Source organism: Squalius cephalus (assembly GCF_949319135.1).
Source record: "Squalius cephalus genome assembly, chromosome: 17".
Classification (NCBI taxonomy): domain Eukaryota; kingdom Metazoa; phylum Chordata; class Actinopteri; order Cypriniformes; family Leuciscidae; genus Squalius; species Squalius cephalus.
The window spans coordinates 19,593,740-19,611,446 of NC_137138.1; positions in this window are offsets into that span (position 1 = coordinate 19,593,740).

Genomic DNA, 17,707 nt, shown 5'->3' on the forward strand with positions numbered 1-17,707 from the left:
AGTCTATCTCCTGATGCCCACAGAAGGGAAAAGAAGAAAGAAAGAGGAAAGGAAGCAAAGCGTGGCGTTCTGGGGCGTTCCGCCTCCCCCCGCCTCTACCCCAGAGGAGCTGTGTTGAGGAAAAGAGAGGGGGCCTGGGCCATGTGATGGGGAGAGCATGCGGACATGGTTCGGCCCCCAGGCAGAGGGAACGGGGTCTGCTGCATGATTAATCTGGCTGAGGGCAGGAGGACCGCCACAGGCCTGCCGCATTAACTCCCTGCTCTCCCTCTACACACACACAAACAAAAAACACACACCCACAGAAAATCTGGGTTGATGGCCAGAACGTGAGCCAGTGTGTCCACCTGCAGCAGAGGCAGGGTTAGTTTGTTTGAAAAGTAGAGCGAGCCTTTGTTTTTGCCACAGGCTCAGTCTCGCCTCTGTCACATGAGAGGCTGCATGCAGGAAGTCACAGGGATGTTTGTCTATTGACATGCTGCTTGGACATGGTCACTGGATGTTAAACTTGTGCCTCGGAGCAGATAAGAAAGTCCCAAAAGATTTAGAATAAGACAAGAAGAGGTCTTTCGAGGACATGGAGATACACGTCAACTTAGTATTCAGTAAGGTGATCATTTCTGATATGTACTCATTTGTACATGGGGTTTCATTCTATTTGGTTCTGTGTTAAATAACTTTCATCAAATACAAACTAATATTTATGATTTTCAACAGGTTGGTCTGAAAACACTTTGTGGTCAGACTAGTTCTCAATGTACATATGCAGCAGTGGAGATCTTTGGTCACTTGCTTGTCAGCGCCAAGCCCAGGCAGACAGAGGGTTAAACTCTTGCAGTCCAGCCGCATTAACTGGAAAGGAATGAAGTGTCAAGCGTGTTCTCACCGCAGCGAAACGGTCGAAACCCTAACCCCCCCACCCCCCCAGCAACCTCCCACAGCCGTGACCAAATTATTTCCTAGCCTCTTGAGATTCGCCTCGCCAGACAAAAATCTGCAGCGCAGCCCTGATTCAGTGCACAAACATGCAGCCTCCCTCGTCTCTCAACGCCTCTGTGCCGCCACTTTGAAGAAAATAGGCCTCCTTTTTTTAACGGGCCTCCGTTAGGACAGCTCCGTCTGTTTACACTCGACAGATTTAAATGCTCCCAAAAATGGCACCCACAAACAACTTGGCTTCCTCCATGCGTGAGGGCCAGTTCAAGAGTCTGCTTTTTGTTTGACTTTGCTATCTCTCTCCCTCTGTCAGATTCGCTTTTCCTCAGGTTTGGACTCAACACATATTAAGCAAGAATAACCAAAAATTCCAACTACTAGTAGTTTTGAATTTTAACAGTAGAGGTGGGAAACAGAGTGGGGGGAGGGGGGGGTAGTAGAGTAGTAGAGTGAACCCGCACAGCCCTGCCAAACCGCTTTAAAAAACCCTCTGTTTTATTTATAGTGTGCTGTATCCATGGCAACCAAAGAGGTCAGGCAAGCCAGGCCTGTGTTTCACCCTGCTCTGGGGATTAGGATTTCACAGAGGTTTTCTGATGTGCAGAAGGTGGGCTGGAGCTGCTCACCAACTGAACGCCACCGACTAGTGAGAAAACTGAATTCTCTGGAGTCCTGAGGAGAGGCTGGAGATCTGCTGTGGGAATTCTGGGGAGAGAGAGTGGGTGGGGAAGATGGGGGCTCCAGCAGACTTACGGAAATGTAGAGAAGTGTGATGCCAACCTTAATGAGCTGGTCTAGGCTCTGGAGAGCAAGCCGGTAGTGCTCAATTGGAGTTGTTTTTGCTAGTTCTCACTGATACCCAAACCAACTGATACTCAATCAAACTTTAAGGCTGTTGGCAAAAGCAAAGCCATAAATATTTACCACAGAAATTGTTCCAAGTAAACAAAACATCTAACCTTCTCTGTGTAGAGACGCTTGACAGCAGTTGAAGTCATTTTAAATGGATTTGCAACAATAGTGTCACAATACACCAGTGAAAAGGGTTCAAGAGAGGAAGGAGAGGTTGCAAAAGCTTTGGGAAATTTGGGGCAAAACGAGCAGTCCTCAATACCAATACAATCTGGAGTTATTCTAAAGTAGAGATTTACCTATTTTTTTGCACATCAGAACTGTCCTGGGTTGTCTGAGGTCATAAGCCCATTACTCATAACAGAGAAATGATAGGTGGCGGAAAGAGAGAAACTCTGTAAAGCGGAAGATTTTTGTGGCCTTGTTATTTTCATCCCAGGCACTGCGTGCAGGAGCCGTTCCAAATCTGTGCGTGGGAGCCAGTTGGAGTAGACCAAAGAGAGGGAAAGGGAGAGAGAGAGAGAGAGAGAGAAAAAAGAAAGATTTGGAGGGGGTGCTTTGACATGCTCTCCAAGAACGGCACCGCTTGAGCATGTGGACTTCCGGATCCCTCCTGGAGTGCACGCAGTCAGCGTTGCTAGGAGACAGACTTCCGTGGGGTTGGTGGAGGATGACGCCTGGCAGGGTAGGTGGTGGAGTATGATTGTATGATTGGCCTCCACTCTTTTGGTTGGAACAAACTCAGTCCACAACTCTTCCTTCACAGTGTTGTCATTCCTCTTACCTCCACACCTGTGATGACACCCCCGATCTCAAGGGGGCGCCATCAGCATCTGTGGCCACACAGCTTGTAACACAGGCTCCACTGCTTGTGACCACGACTATGAAGACGGTTGCCAGGAGACCGAAGGTGTTAGATGTAATAGACTTGCACTGTTGCCAGGAGATTGTGGTTCTGACTTTGAGGGAGACTTGGGGCTCTCAGGGGGTTGGCGTCGCCAGTGGGACGAGGGCTGGCGTTGTTAAGAGACGCCACTGACCAGAAAGAGTTGTGTGCTGGTGAGGAGTCAAGGGTACAAAAGACTATGCGTCAATGGGCATCATACTGAGGACAAGTGTGTGTCGCATTGGTGACTGATTAAAAACTAAACCGGTTGAAAGGGTGACAACATGCCACAACTCATTATTATACATTACAGAGAACTTCAGTCACAATGAAGTGCACAGTGAGACATCTGTATGCATAAACAAATAGCTCATTATCACAATTTACCACTAAAGAGTACCTCACGGTGAGGCGCAACAGCTCCAAGTTTGTTATTGCTGAAATGCCCTAGAGACTTGAAGATGTTTTAAAGCCCAAATGCAACTTGCTTAACAGATTCCTGTTATTAGCAAAGACTATAGAATTACACAAGACGCGTCACTCGTATTGTTTTGAATGAGGAAAAGTGCAACGCTCAATATGGCGTAATAAGTCCCGCCTTCTAAATAAGAGCCAATCGCCGATAGGTAAAGTCATCGAGTCACTGAAGCTGCCGTTAGAAGCTCAGGTTCCTTTAGAAACAGTCAGACGTGCGCTTCCACTCCGCATGCGCATTAGCTTGATCCTGGCTGAAAATTTTCGTTTTCTGTCATGATTCGAGCGTTTAGAAGCAAAATTTATGAGACAGTTGTTGTCAGGTGATTTCAAATATGAAATTTAATCGTAAGCTTGGCGAACAGTTTTGGAGAATTTAATGTTTCCCCATTCAAAAAGATAGGAGCTGCACTTGCATGCCCAAAAGGCTTTTCAAAGATGGCCGCCAATTGAAATGACTTGTCTTAAAGGGACTTTGTTATTAGTTGGGGTGACTTTTGATGTTATCAAGGTCTCAGGTCCCTCATGCCTCTCTGTACAAAACCTGTGATGTCACTTCTCAAGAATGTATTCAAATCCCATTGCAACAACACCAAGAGTACACATGCACGTAAACATGTGCGCACACATATGGACTGGGCTTGTACTGCAATGCTGATCCTTTTGCAGAAGCTGCAATGCATGCTGGTATATAGCTGTTGAGCGTGAGCCCAGCTGAGTCTCAGAGCTTCATTTATCAGTAGGGACACACACACAAAGGACTCAGTGTGGGGGGGCAGTAATTGGATCTACGCCTGCCTGGTGCCCCTAAGACCTACTCCAGCCCCCATCCCCCAAATCCTCCCTCTCTTCTTCACCCTCCTCTCCTTCATCTCACCGTTATCTCCACGCCGCTCAAGAAACATGCGGCACATGTGTGCAGATACAGACAGATACGAGCTCGCCGCACACACATGCTGTAACATGTCTCACCCTCTCTGGATTCTCAAACATTTTATGCTGTTATGTTGCGAGACCTAGATGGCTGAAAACTTGAAAGATTTCTCTCCAGCTGTGGGCTGCAGGGAACCAAACTGCCCCACATCTGTCTGTAACATCCCTGTGAACTTATTTCTGCTCTTGTCTTAGTGGAGATGTTGAGATTTTGTCAATTTGAGATATGCAAGCTAACATTTACCTCATCAAATACAAGGAGTGACACCTACGCCAGTACGCAGATTAAGCTTACAGATCAGCTAAACCTCTCAATCTCTCAGTTTCTCATCTTCTTTCCCTTCTCTGACATTGTTCTTCTCTTGTTTTTGTGGTTGTTGTTGTCATTTCAAGCTGTGGAGCAGAGAGTGAGGTCTGATCTGGGCTGGATTTGTGCTCGGCTGTAGTTGTGGCTGAGGCAGTGCTGTTGGCTCCTGGGCAGGCAGGCAGGCCCCTGCGGCCCGGGCCCTTTTCCAGCATGGGCGGCAGCAAATCGGACAAAGAAGCTCAGTCTCTCCGGGTGTGTGCCTGTGTGTGTGCGAGTGGTTCTGCAGAAAGACCCTGGCGAGCCCTGCACGAGGGTCTTATCCTCACGGCTCAAACACACGCCACCAGCTGCTGCCCTCTTCCTGTGCTTTCATTAAGGCTGCCTCCGTCCTGTTCCGTAGGGTAATTCACACACAGTTACAGTGTTCCGAAAAGGGAAAATATATCTCTCATCTCCCCTTCCTCTGTATCATTTCTCTCTCCCTTGCCTCTGTTGAAAACTACGCGACCAAACTAGATAGCTCCCATTATAATCAACCAAGCTACCCTGCTAGCACGCAACAGCTTTGTTGATTATAATGGGAGCGATCTACTTTGGATGCGCTGTTTGCTTGCAGTATAGACACGATGGTACACTCTCTCTCTCTCTCTCTTTTTCTCTATCTGTCTAGCACACTGGCCAGAGCAAGAAGAGAGGTGCCAGCCGGAGCTCATAGCCACTGCAGCATTCACAGCACAATGAAATATCTCCGTCTTTGGCCGGCTCTGGTCAGCACTGGCCTTTTTTGTCTTTGTAGTGTGCATGTGAATGAGTGCGTCTGAAGGTTAGCATATTTCTTCATGTGCATTTCTAAGCGGTATGTGTGTTGTGTGTGTGTAAAGTCTGTTGGAGCCGCAGTGTGCGGAGCTCTGAGCCTAGAGCCAAGCCAGGCATTGCCAGAGGGAGCGCCTGCTATGTAGGGCGACGGGCAAGCTGGACGCCAGTGGAATATCAACGCAGAGCTGCCGCCACTCCTCCCAGCAGCCCACCTGCCCACTCTCTTCACTCCAGAGACAGAGAGAGAGAGAGAGAGAGAGAGAGAGAGAGAGATGGACAGTGGGAGAGAGAGAAGGGGGGTTGCAGGAAATTGCCAGGTAGTTTCCAGACCCACTTCCCTGTGTCGCGCCCAATTAATCAGGGCCGCATCCATGCTGGCTGCCCCCTCCCTATTAACAGGAGGTGTGTGTGTGTGTGTGTGTGTTCACAAAAGTGACCAAGAAACTTCATTAAATGTGTTTGAGTCACTGAGGTTTGAAGTATCTAACTAAGTGCTATAAAGCTTTTTATGTTTAGTTATTGTGCTATGCTTTGTTCTCATTTACATGTGTGTGTTTACAGGGCTTGACGGAGTGTTCGCTAACACCTGCGAACCTCACATTCTCTCATTTTTACCTCCTGTGGTGCTTGTACACCTGGATACACACACACACACACACTAACACCAGCTCCTTTTGCTGAAAATGTTCAAGTTTCCACTGATTGTTTGGCTGTTTTGGGGTTTTAGCTTCTCATCATGATGTGATTCTTAGCTGTCTTCATGTGTTTGTGTTTGTGTGTGTGTGTGTGCTAAAAGATTGCAATCAGCCACCACTGTGTGTTTTCACCTGCGTGTCATTATTTCCAACCAAATCAGTGGCTAAAGCTGCCGTGTTTATATTGGTCTTACCTGACACATGGTCCTGCAGAACTGTCACGTATTGTACTATTTATGCAAATTCATTTGTATGTCAGTTTTGCAGATGTCACTCCCATCGTTCCGAGCATGGCTGAGTTTATTTGAGGAAGAAAAAAAAAAAAGTGTATGTCTGCCTAAAGTAAACTGTGTGTGTTAGCGTGTGCTTGTGTGCGGTGTAATCACTGCTCTGGGTAAACCTGTGTGTGTGTGTCTGTAGCGTGCAGTGCTGCGTGGAGGACGGGCGCGGTGTGAGCAGAGAGACAGCTGCCCTGACAGATGCCAGGAGGCAGGACCCCACTGGGGAGCAGGGGGGGACGGAGCTGGCACTCTCTCACCCCAACGGAAACACCATGGGCTGCAGAGGAAGTGGGCAGGGGGAGAGACCCTGTTTGTGTGTGTGTGCGAGGTGTAGATGCTTCTCCCTTCATCTCAGCTTGTGTACGGCAGGGACAGTTTAAAAAACACTTGAAAGTGCAATGAGGCAGATAACATTAACAGTTTCCTTCATACCTGCTGGAATAATTACATGCTATCAGGATGCTAGCAAACACTGCCACTGTTTGTTCTTTTATAATTTACTATTATCTGCTTTCTCGTGGAACTCGGACATTTAAATTGACCTTCACTGTCTGGTATTACACTCACAAAAACATATTGTTAAAGTTAGTTTAATGGCAATACAAGATGGTAGTACTTTGATATTGTATATAGTACCATGGTATTGTTTGGTTACTATGATATCTAGAAGAACCTGCAAGTTCTTCTTTGCAAAGAAGAAATCTCTTATAAATTCAGACTTCAATCTCAATCTAGTAATGGTAAATAAAAGTTGACAACCAACGTCAAAAATTATTTTATTATGATTAGCTCAAAACTTCCATTTAAATTATTTACGCAATTTTGTTCTCATTCAACAAAATGCTGAAGTTATTTTAATTAGTACATACCAAAATCTCATCTCAGCAATGGAAAAAAAAAATTAAACCTAAAAATTAAAAATATGTACGTATTTCACATGCCTTTAAATAACAGGATATAATGCAAAACTATATCTTTGATGGCATTCATTTAATATTGTTGCCTACTATTTATTCATTAATAAGTTTAACTCTTGGAGCTCCCGCATTTAATTTAAAGTATGGTCTTTAACCGATCTGAGCCAGTACATAAATCAAAATCTCAAAAATCTATTCAGCCAAATTATCTAAATACAGTTGTACATATCTGCGCTATCCATTTTAATACATGTAATCAACAGAATTTTGATCTGAGTTTGGCTCAGTTGGTATCTGACACATGATTCACCATGGATTTGATGTACGAATGCTTTTAAGATTAGCAGCACCTAACATCTAACAGTACCGTAAAGAACTTGAAGTATTATGGTATTCCAAAGTTATTTGATACTACAATATTTTATTTACCATGGTTTCCATTGTATAAAACCAAGGTATCTTTTTTAAAGGTAATGTACTATTTGTTCTGTTTTGATGTAAAATATTTCTTCAAAAGACATACATTTTCATGCGTCCAAACAAGAGCAAGTTTACACTAGAAAATACAGGAAATTACTTTTATTATGCATTTAAAGTTTATGCAAATTGCACATTCCTGGTTGCATTTACCATTGTACTGCAAATTATTGCAGGAAAAATACAGTCATTTCAACAGGAATTCACACAATTTGGAATTTCACATGAGGGTGAAAGATTTCCCCACACAAATTTCACATTGGGTTCAAGTTGGTCAATCAAATTCGCCACGTTGATCAACAGAAGGTTTCTTGGTTTAAAAGTGACTTCTGTGTAAGCTGTGCTTTATACAGCACTACACTATCACATTGGACAATTCCTCTAAGATGACCACACCACTTTGAACAATTCCTCTGTGTTAAAAACATTGCAATGCTAATTGTTGCTAATGGAGTCACCAAATGTTTGCATTTTATTTAGAAACTACGAGTATCAAGGATAAGGGGACAGAAACAGGAAGACAGAGGAGAAACGTCTGGAGGTGAAGAGAGGATATGAAGGCTGGAGTCATGTGAGAAACTTGTTCTGTTACAGATGACCCACTTCCACACTCCAGCCCCTCTCTCTCTCTCTCTCTCTCTCTCTCTCTCTCTCTCTCTCTCTCTCTCTCTCTCTCTCTCTCTCTCTCTCTCTCTCTCTCTCTCTCTCTCTCTCTCTTTTCGCTCTCTTGCTCTCTTGCTAATATGTGTGAATCTCGCACACACTGCTCCCTGGTGTCTGCACAAGCAGAATCAATTTATAAAATAAACATGCAGGTGTGTGAAAATGTGACATAATAAGCAAAAAGTCACACTCACTCAGGATTACACTGGTAAAATGCTGATGAATTAATAAAATGAATAGCATATATCAGTACTAAAAGTCCATAGCAATCAATTTTGCTATTGAGTTTGCCAATCTGGAAACAGACTTTCAAACAGGTAGTGAATGCATGGAATATCGCTGTTTTTTCAGCATCTCATGCCATGGGCACCATATTTATAAAATGTTGCGTGATGCTAAAAGTAGTTCAACTCTGACCCCTGTGCTTTTGTTTTTCAGTGCAAGTCTCTGTGACTGTGGCAAAAACATGAAAGTGGTACTTGAATTGATGTGGTGGTATATGAATAAGAATTTCACAAGGCACTAAACAATCTCTCGAGAACGTCCTGCTGTCCCTCAGAGGGTTATACAATTGCTGAGATCATGACATTAGTTTTATGTCGCATAGGTTCTGAAAATAGGCCAGTTAAGTGGCTTTAAACTGCGTTAGTTCGTGTGTATGTGGTCCAGCTGCAACGTCTGCGCAGGAGGAAGTGTTGCCATGGTGAGGTAGACCGAAGGGCCAGAGACACTGTCCTCTGTTCCACGCTCACTGCAGCTGTCCTCTCGATGTGTGTCAACGGCGCGCGGGTGCGTGTTTCTGAGTGGGTGTGTGTTGGAGAGCAAAAATAGTTTTTGCGCAAATGAAAAACAAATGGTTTGTGCTTGTTTTCCATTACTGCTGTGCAGGTGATGGCATGAAGACCGCAGAAGCTTGTTTTTTTTACATCTGAAGGGTGTGCCTGTGTCCTTCAACTCTGTGGTCGCTGATCAGTCTCTAGCCGTCATCCCAGTCCGGGAGTGAAGGGATGACCTCACCACTGCAGCTTCTGGACTTCCTGTCCCAGCAGCATCGGGTTTTTCCATCTGCGGGGAGTCTGTGTCCTGTAAGCCTGCTCGTGTGAAAGCGGCCCACTCAAGGGCGCGTTGATGAAAGCTACAGTGTTGGTCTGGAGATAGCACTTTACACACACACACACACACCTGAAAATTCACAATCCTACATACACAAAGCAGTGTGTTGAGATTTTTGTCGTAGAGACCATGCCCATGGAGACCGTGTCCATGGAGACTACATTCAGTGTCCAAGTAAAGCAAAGTAGGGAGAGGTTACAGTATATGTGTTGGTTTTTGGGTTTAGAAAATGAATAGAATGTTACTTTTTAAACGTGAATCTCCTTAAAACAAAAAACGAGATACAAAATTACAATAAAATATGACTTTCGTTCAGAATATATAACAGTATTTTTTTAGTTCTTTCAACAAGATGCATTCATTTCAGAAACTAACCAGTTTTAAGTTCTCATAACTTCATTTTTCTGTATCTCGTTAGCAATTTTTTTTCAAAACAATCTTTACAGAAAATGCACACGTCTACTATTTAGAGTTATCTGTTATCAGAGGTGACAGTGTCCAAGTAATGCATTTCAGAAATGTACATATACAAATCACGCAGTTAGCTAACATTATGTATTAATTTTAGGCAGAAATAGTAAGCTCATTGTAGTAATTATTACAAGTTGTGAACATTATGATTATAATATATAGAAAATGTAGCATTGGCGCATGTTGATTCAGAGTTTGCGTCATCTTGAGCCCTCGCAGGAGTTTGAGTCCTCTCGAGTCGTCTCTTCACAGGTGTTGGGGCATCTAAAGTCTTTAAGAAGGCTGGATCCAAACTGGATGGCGTTCTGATAAAACAGGAAAGCAAACGGAATGGAATTAGCGTAGCTGCTGTTCATAACATTTCAAGCAAAGATAATCATGTGCATTTGATCTGATATAACTGGAGTGCAAGGTTATGAGATGCATTATGTGAATGCTTGGCTAAAGAGATGTGTCTTTAGATTTAAACAGGGAGAGTCTGAGCCATGAACATTATCAGGAAGGCTTAGGAGCCAAATGCGAAAACGCTCTCCCTCCTTTAGTGGATTTAGATACTACCAGAAGTCCAGAGTTTTGTGACCTTAAAGGGGGGGTGAAATGCTCATTTTCACTCAATCTCCTGTTAATCTTGAGTACCTATAGAGTAATATTGCATCCTTCATATCTCCAAAAAGTATTTTGTTTTATTAAATTTTTAACATAAAGATAGGCTGTACCGAGTCTTTCCGGAAAAAAACCGAGCGGCTGGGGGCGGGCCGTGTGGGCGGAGCTTAGCTGTGCTAACGCGCCAAGCTAGTGACAACACACAGAGACATTTGTTCAACAAACAGTTTTACTCACCGTCCGGTTCCAACGCACGACCGCGAATTTTTATCATTGTGACTGCTCGATCCTTAAGCATTAGACGATCTGCAAATCCGTAGATCTGGGCTTTGTTTATAAAACAATCATCGTCGAAATGCAGGGAACAACAGTCTTTACACAACTCCGTTTATGCTCAGGAAAACAAACTCCATCCACGGGTTCCTTAACGCTGGGTTCTTTGGGAATCTGTGCAGGGTTGTCTTGCCCTGGCAACCAAAAACACACTTCTTTGGTGACATTGACTTCCCAAAAGCCGGGCTCTTGCTCTGGTCTACGAGTGCGCGCGCGGCCGCGATCTTACCGGAGAAGTGCCCTTAGGACCCATATAAGGAAATTCCGCCCTATCTTAAGACAGAGCCATACTCGAAAAAAACTTTCCGAAACTTGTGACAAACCGGAAGGAGTATTTTTGGAACAAAAATACTCCTTCAAACGTACAACTTAGTTTTTGAAACTTTGTCCATGTTTAGCATGGGAATCCAACTCTTTACCAGTGTAAAAAACTCAGTATGCATGAAATAGCATTTCACCCCCCCTTTAAAGAGCGTGATGGATTGTAGGGTGATAGAAGATTGGTTAAATACACAGGAGCTAATCCATTTAGGGCCTTATAGGTCAGTAGCAATATTAATCGATACTGAACTTAATAGGAAAAATGAATGGAAAAAAATACTTTCAGAACCAACGCTGCTGAAAAAGTGGTCCCTAATGCACTCTATTAACAAACCTGTATACAACAACAATCCAAAACATTCCTGATAGACAAAATCAAGGCCCATCTTACTTTTTTTTTTTCTTGCTCGAGAATCCATTTGAAGGTACACCTCGATGCACCTTTTTGGGGTAGATATGGTACAAAGTATGAAACGTTTTTGAGGGCCTCAGTGACAAGCTGCCATTCCCCTAAAGTTAATGTTCATTTTTGGCTGACTTCACCATTTCTTGTCTTTTTTTATATATATATATATATATATATATATATATATATATATATATATATATGTGACCCTGGATAACAAAACCAGTCATAAGTCGCACGAGTATATTTGTGGCAATAGCCAACAATAGGCCTACATTGTATGGGTCAAAATTATCGATTTTTCTTTTATGCCAAAAATCATTAGTATATTAAGTAAACATCATGTTCCATGAAGATATTTTGTAAATTTCCTATCGTAATTATATATAAAACATTTATTTTTGTGAGTGAATGCAGCACAATCCTGAACATAAATAGACAACTTTCAAATTTGTATCTCGGCCAAATACTGTCATATCCTAACAAACCTTACATCAATGGAAAGCTTATTTATTCAGCTTTCAGGTGATGTATAAATCTCAATTTAAAAAAATTGACCCTTGTGACTGGTTTTGTGGTCCAGGGTCACATATACCATCCACTCTAACCACATGAATCCATTTTGGTACAATTAGCATTGGATAAAATTATATCCAGCCCTCTCGCTGATTGTCCTGTTTCACTCATACGTCACAATATGGAAGTAAAAAAGTGTTGCGAAGGCAGTTTTGTGTTGAATTTTCCTGTGAGCCTCAGCTTCCTGCTCTAAGCTCAACACCTGAAACAAGTCACAGAGCCCATCTCCTGCCATCCGTTTCTCTCTCTTTTTCTCTGAGTTTCTATCTTTCTCTTGGGGCCTTGTGCCTGACACCGCTGTCACCCCCCCCCCCCACACCCCCCACACCCCCCACTCCCGCGTCCTCTACACCCCCCACCAATCGACATGCTCCACTTCATTTTACGAGCAGCACACTGCACTTCACTAAAAGAAGAAAAAAGAACGAGGGAAAACTCACTGAAAAAAACGAGGTTTAGAGAGGGTGACTGTATGCAGGAGAGAAAGAGAAAAAGAGGGAAAGGTGTTTGTTGGAAACGGAGCGCTGAAGGAACTGGATGACTGAAGACAAGACGGCGAGCAGAGGAGGAGAGAGGGATGAGAGGACAGGAGAGGGAGAGTTTACGCATTTACTCTGAGTTTGTTAATAATTAATGTGTCACAGGCTTGAACGGGGATATATCTATCTCTCCTCTTACCCCCCCCCCCCCCCCCCCTCGCTCTCTCTTTCTCTTTCTCGGCAGATACGCATGGCCCTCACTCCCAGGTGCACAGCAGAGGGAGTGAAAACATCTGAGCTGATCCATGAGGGAGCGCAGGACATGCTCTTCTCCTCAGCTCACATCACAAAATGGCCGCCCACTGACGCCCATCTACCCTGAGGATGGAAACCAGAACCAGACAGAATCCAGTTAGGTTCTTATTCTGTTGTTTAATTGTTAGAATAATACAAAAATAATCCCTAATCTATAGTGGTGTGTTACCAAACAAAGTAAATCTATATCAACAATACATGTTTACAGATGCAAAGAAGTGTTAAAATTCAAGATGGGCCCAAACTCATTTTAGTAAAACCTAGAATGGCATATTTAATTTGGCATGGAATGGAAACCAGACTGTGAGGGGTAAATGTACAGCCTGGTGGTCTAGGGTCATATGTAATCTTGACAACCCATGTTTTCCGAAATGTGAAAAGTGTCCCCTGGATGATGTTTTTCAGTGTTTTGTCAGTAAACTATTGCACAGAGTGTACTTATCTATTCTAAAGCATTTTTTTTTTTATTCGCATCAAATTAAATATGACATCGACCAGAGTTTTTCGCCATTCACAATTGAATAGAGAATGCATTTCAAATTTCAGTTCACTCCCTGAATTTAAAGTCCAACTGAAATCAAAATTGACCCTATTTACTTTGTTAGCACATATTACTAGTCTTGTGGTGAAAAATTTATCCGTGCAAGTTAATACACAGAAAAAAATTGTTTGCCGTCGTAATCTTTAATCAAAGTCTGAAAAGTTACTTCCGGTCTGGAATGGCGTTCCTTCTCTGATGACGTAGGTTTGACGGCTTGGGTTGGGCAACGCTTAACCACTCCCCTCAAACCGCTAGTCTGCTATGAGCAGAGATGGAGAGGAGGAGCGCTAGAGTAAAACCCTGCCCTCTGTTCAATATTCCTTTTCACTGGAAAATACATCACAACACTGGAGAAAAGTCGTTTGCAACTTCCGGTTCACGCAGACTTTAAATTACATTTTGAATTAAGGTAGCAAACAGGATGCAGTACTGCATTTCGAATTTACATTTATGGAAGTAGAATTAAAATGAACTGAAATTCAAAGAATTTCTTATAACCAGGAAAGAAAGGTTGAGGCAGAATTTGAATGATTGCTTAACAATGATGGCTCTCAAAGTTTAAAAAACTTATGTTTTAGGGTTTTATTGGCTTTACAGCAAACAGATCTGTCTATCAGAAATGTCACTTATAGAAAGCAGAATGCATTACCTTTGTTGAATTTCTTTGAATTGTAAATTATGTGGTCTGTGGCCAATTAAATTCAAATTCATGCTCATGAACTGAAAAGAAGCCCATTCTTAAATTTTTTGTTTTGCGCAACCCTGGCTTCAACCTTCAATAGGGTCTGTGTCAATCATTTAAGCTAGTTGTTCTTGCATGAACCATAATTTCACATATGCAGGATAATCTAATAATTGCACTCAGCATATAATAAAGTTGTCCACAGCCGGCAGTTTTTCTTTCCCTCTAGTAATTATGATATGGGGTGAGGAAACTGATCTTAGACCATCATTTACAGTCAGCATTATCCCTAGGCAGCAATTATGATTACCAATATGTATCTACAGTATACACACACACAAACACAAACACACACACACACATCTTTCTCTGGCATTACACTCACTCCACCTGTGAGGTTGACCAGCCAAAACCAGCAAGAAAAGGCCCAAAACATGCCTTATACTGGTAACTAGCAATAAGGTCACCAGCTAAACCGGCTTAGTTTGTTTATCCAGCAGCGATGATCTAATTGATCTAATGCATTTTTATAATGGAATCTGATTGTTAATGATCTTGTAAAATGTACTAGGAGATATTTATTATTAATTTGTTTCTCTGTGAATGTCTTTTGCATATTGAATGCAATCAAAGTAAGCTAGACTTGATAATCTCCCCTCTCTCTCTCTCTCTCTCTCTCTCTCTCTCTCTCTCTCTCTCTCTCTCTCTCTCTCTCTCTCTCTCTCTCTCTCTCTCTCTCTCTCTCTCTCTCTCTCTCTCCACCGTAGTGCCAGCCGGCTGGCGCTTCAGGGTGCTGGACGACGCAGGCAGCAGGTGACACGGATTTCAATAAAAGGGATTATGGATGTGAGGACTGCAGAGATGGAGAACACACGCAGGTAACACACATGCGCACACATCTTTCCCGCATATGATCTGTGCGCAGTGCTTTTTAACAACACCTCCAGTGAATTATGCATTTGAATTATACATAGAATTGTCCTTGGAAAAAAATATCCCTTAATGACCTGCTGTGCTAACTTTAAGCTACTTAATAATAGTAGTTTACATTAGTTATATGTGCTTTTTTGCAAGTCCGACAACTTTTGGAAGTTCAGTACTGGCCCAATTATTGGTGCTGCCCCAACTGTCCTGACAGGTAATGTGAGCACATCTCTCTATAATTGGAAAGAAAGGGGAAATAGCATTTGGCGATACATGCAAATGTACAAAGAGGATTCTCAACTACTTATGTCATGGACGTAGAAGACGACATAAAGTTTAGCGATTCGCAGTTTCGTAAAAATTCCTAACAAGATTGTCTGGTCCGAGTGCATAAGAGACGAAGATTACGAAAATATTTTAATGAAGGCTCAATGGTATTGGCCACTTCAGTGGTCTGTCTGAGATGTCCAATCCCAAATAATTGTTTGCATTGTCCTTCACCCCATTGCTGCAATACTTGATTGTGTGTGTGTGTGTGTGTGTGTGTGTGTGTGCGTGTGTGCGTGCGTGTGTGTGTGTAGGTGGACAGAAGGCCTTGGCGTGACCTGCCACAGCCTCTGAGGAAGCGAGCTGACATAATGAGGCCGGTAAACAAGCGGCCGTCACCCGGGTCGTGTGGCACATACACACACACACACACACACGCGCACACACACACACACACACACTGACACCGCTCCACTATCTCACCACTCTTTTCCATTGGGGTTCAGTTGTGTATCTCAGCAGGCAGAGGAGAAGAGAGAGACGCACACTTGGAAATCTCTGCAGCCGTGAAATGTATGCCTCTGTGCAAAGAGAGCAATATAGTGAGAGAAATACTGTATATCATCGCGTCGGATTCATTTCCAAGATCACCTGCGGTTCATGTAAAAACGTTCCTTTTACCTTGGTCTTCATCTACTGCCTTTGGAAGTTGTCTTCAAGTGAGAGTTTGTGGGAATACAGAGACAGTGTGGGGTGTTTGCCTGGTATCTGAGTCTCTAAAGGACTCGTGTTTTCCAAAGGGAGATGGCGTTGAAGAAAACAACAGCTTTGCCTGGGGTCACTTTCATAAGGCAACCATGTCAGGGACAAACCACCTCCCCATAAACACATGCCTATACATGCATAGACACGCATAGGTGCAGTGAAATCTTAAAACAGCAGTGCTAGGGAGTAACTAGCTAAAAGTAGCAATGTTGTTAAGGGTTAGTTCACCCAAAAGTTAAAATTCTGTCAGTAATTACTCACCCTCATGTTGTTCCAACCCCGTAAGACTTTCGTTCATCTTCGGAACACAAATTAAGATATTTTTGATGAAATCTGAGAGCTGGTTCACTCCTTCAAAGGCAGCGCTTCTGGGTTGTACGTCAGAACATAGGCTCACTCGCATCACACACATGACCAGCGTCAGCCAATAGTGAGCCTACGTTCTGACGTACAACCCAGAAGCGCTGCGCTGTTACACTACGTGAACTCACTCAGAGGCCCACACAGAATAAAATTAATAGTTGAATAAAGTCATTATTTTTGTTTGTTTTTGCGCACAAAAAGTATTTTCGACACTTGATAAACTTAAGGTTGAGCCACTGTAGTCACTTGCAATATTTTAACAATGTCTTTGCTAACTTTTCTGGGATGGCAGATATCGATTACCTAGCAGCCTATATGAAGGAATGAGCCAGCTCTCAGATTTCATCAAAATATCTTAATTTGTGTTCAAAAGATGGACAAAAGTCTTATGGGGTTGGAACAGCATGAGAGTGAGTAATTACTTTTTACAGAATTACAGAATTTTCATTTTTCAGCCAATCAGAGTCAGCCAATCAGAGCACATTGTGTTTTTCGGAAGGAAGGGCTTCTTAGAGACAGGAACTAAATAGAGCGTTACTGACAGACTGGGAAAAGAGGTGCTGCAACATTGTAATAACAAAGTGTTTTTTGAACATTTAAGCAAGAACCCAAAAACAAAATCAAGACTTGGTAAAAAGACATAATAGGTCCTCTTTAAAATATGTTGTAAATGCGACAGTTCATCATTGTTTGTTTGTAAATTGATCTATTATAGTTACATGTTGTCGTAATTGAAATCCTTGTAGTTATATGCCAAATCAATAATCTACTACTTAGACTACTTAAAAATATCATCTGATAGTTATAAAGATCCTCCTCATATTTTGGCAACTCATTGTTTACCTTAAAATAAACTTAATTCTATATATGAAAACAAGTGTACAAAAACAACATGTAATTTTCTTCTCAAGTAAATTTATCTTATGTAAATGATTTTTCAAATATTTGTACTAGAAAAAAGAAAGCAATAAAATGATTGAGAAGATTAGATAATCCAATATAATTTATATCGGTAAATTAGTGTTATGCTGATATATGAGCATGCAATGAGCTGAGCAGCAATGAGCAATTTATTTGTGGCAAGATTTATTTGTTTCTTCATGCTTTGAAACATATAGTAACATGCTGATGTAGTAAGCGATTAAATCCGAATACAGTGGTCACAGGAGACTTATTTGAGATGTATTTTAATTCAAGGTAAAAGCAAGGTCTCTGTCTGCTGACCATTTGTGATTAGATCACCTGAGAATGTTAACAGCAGGTATAAACTGACTGATTGTGATGAATGGGAATACTTATAAATAGCTTTCT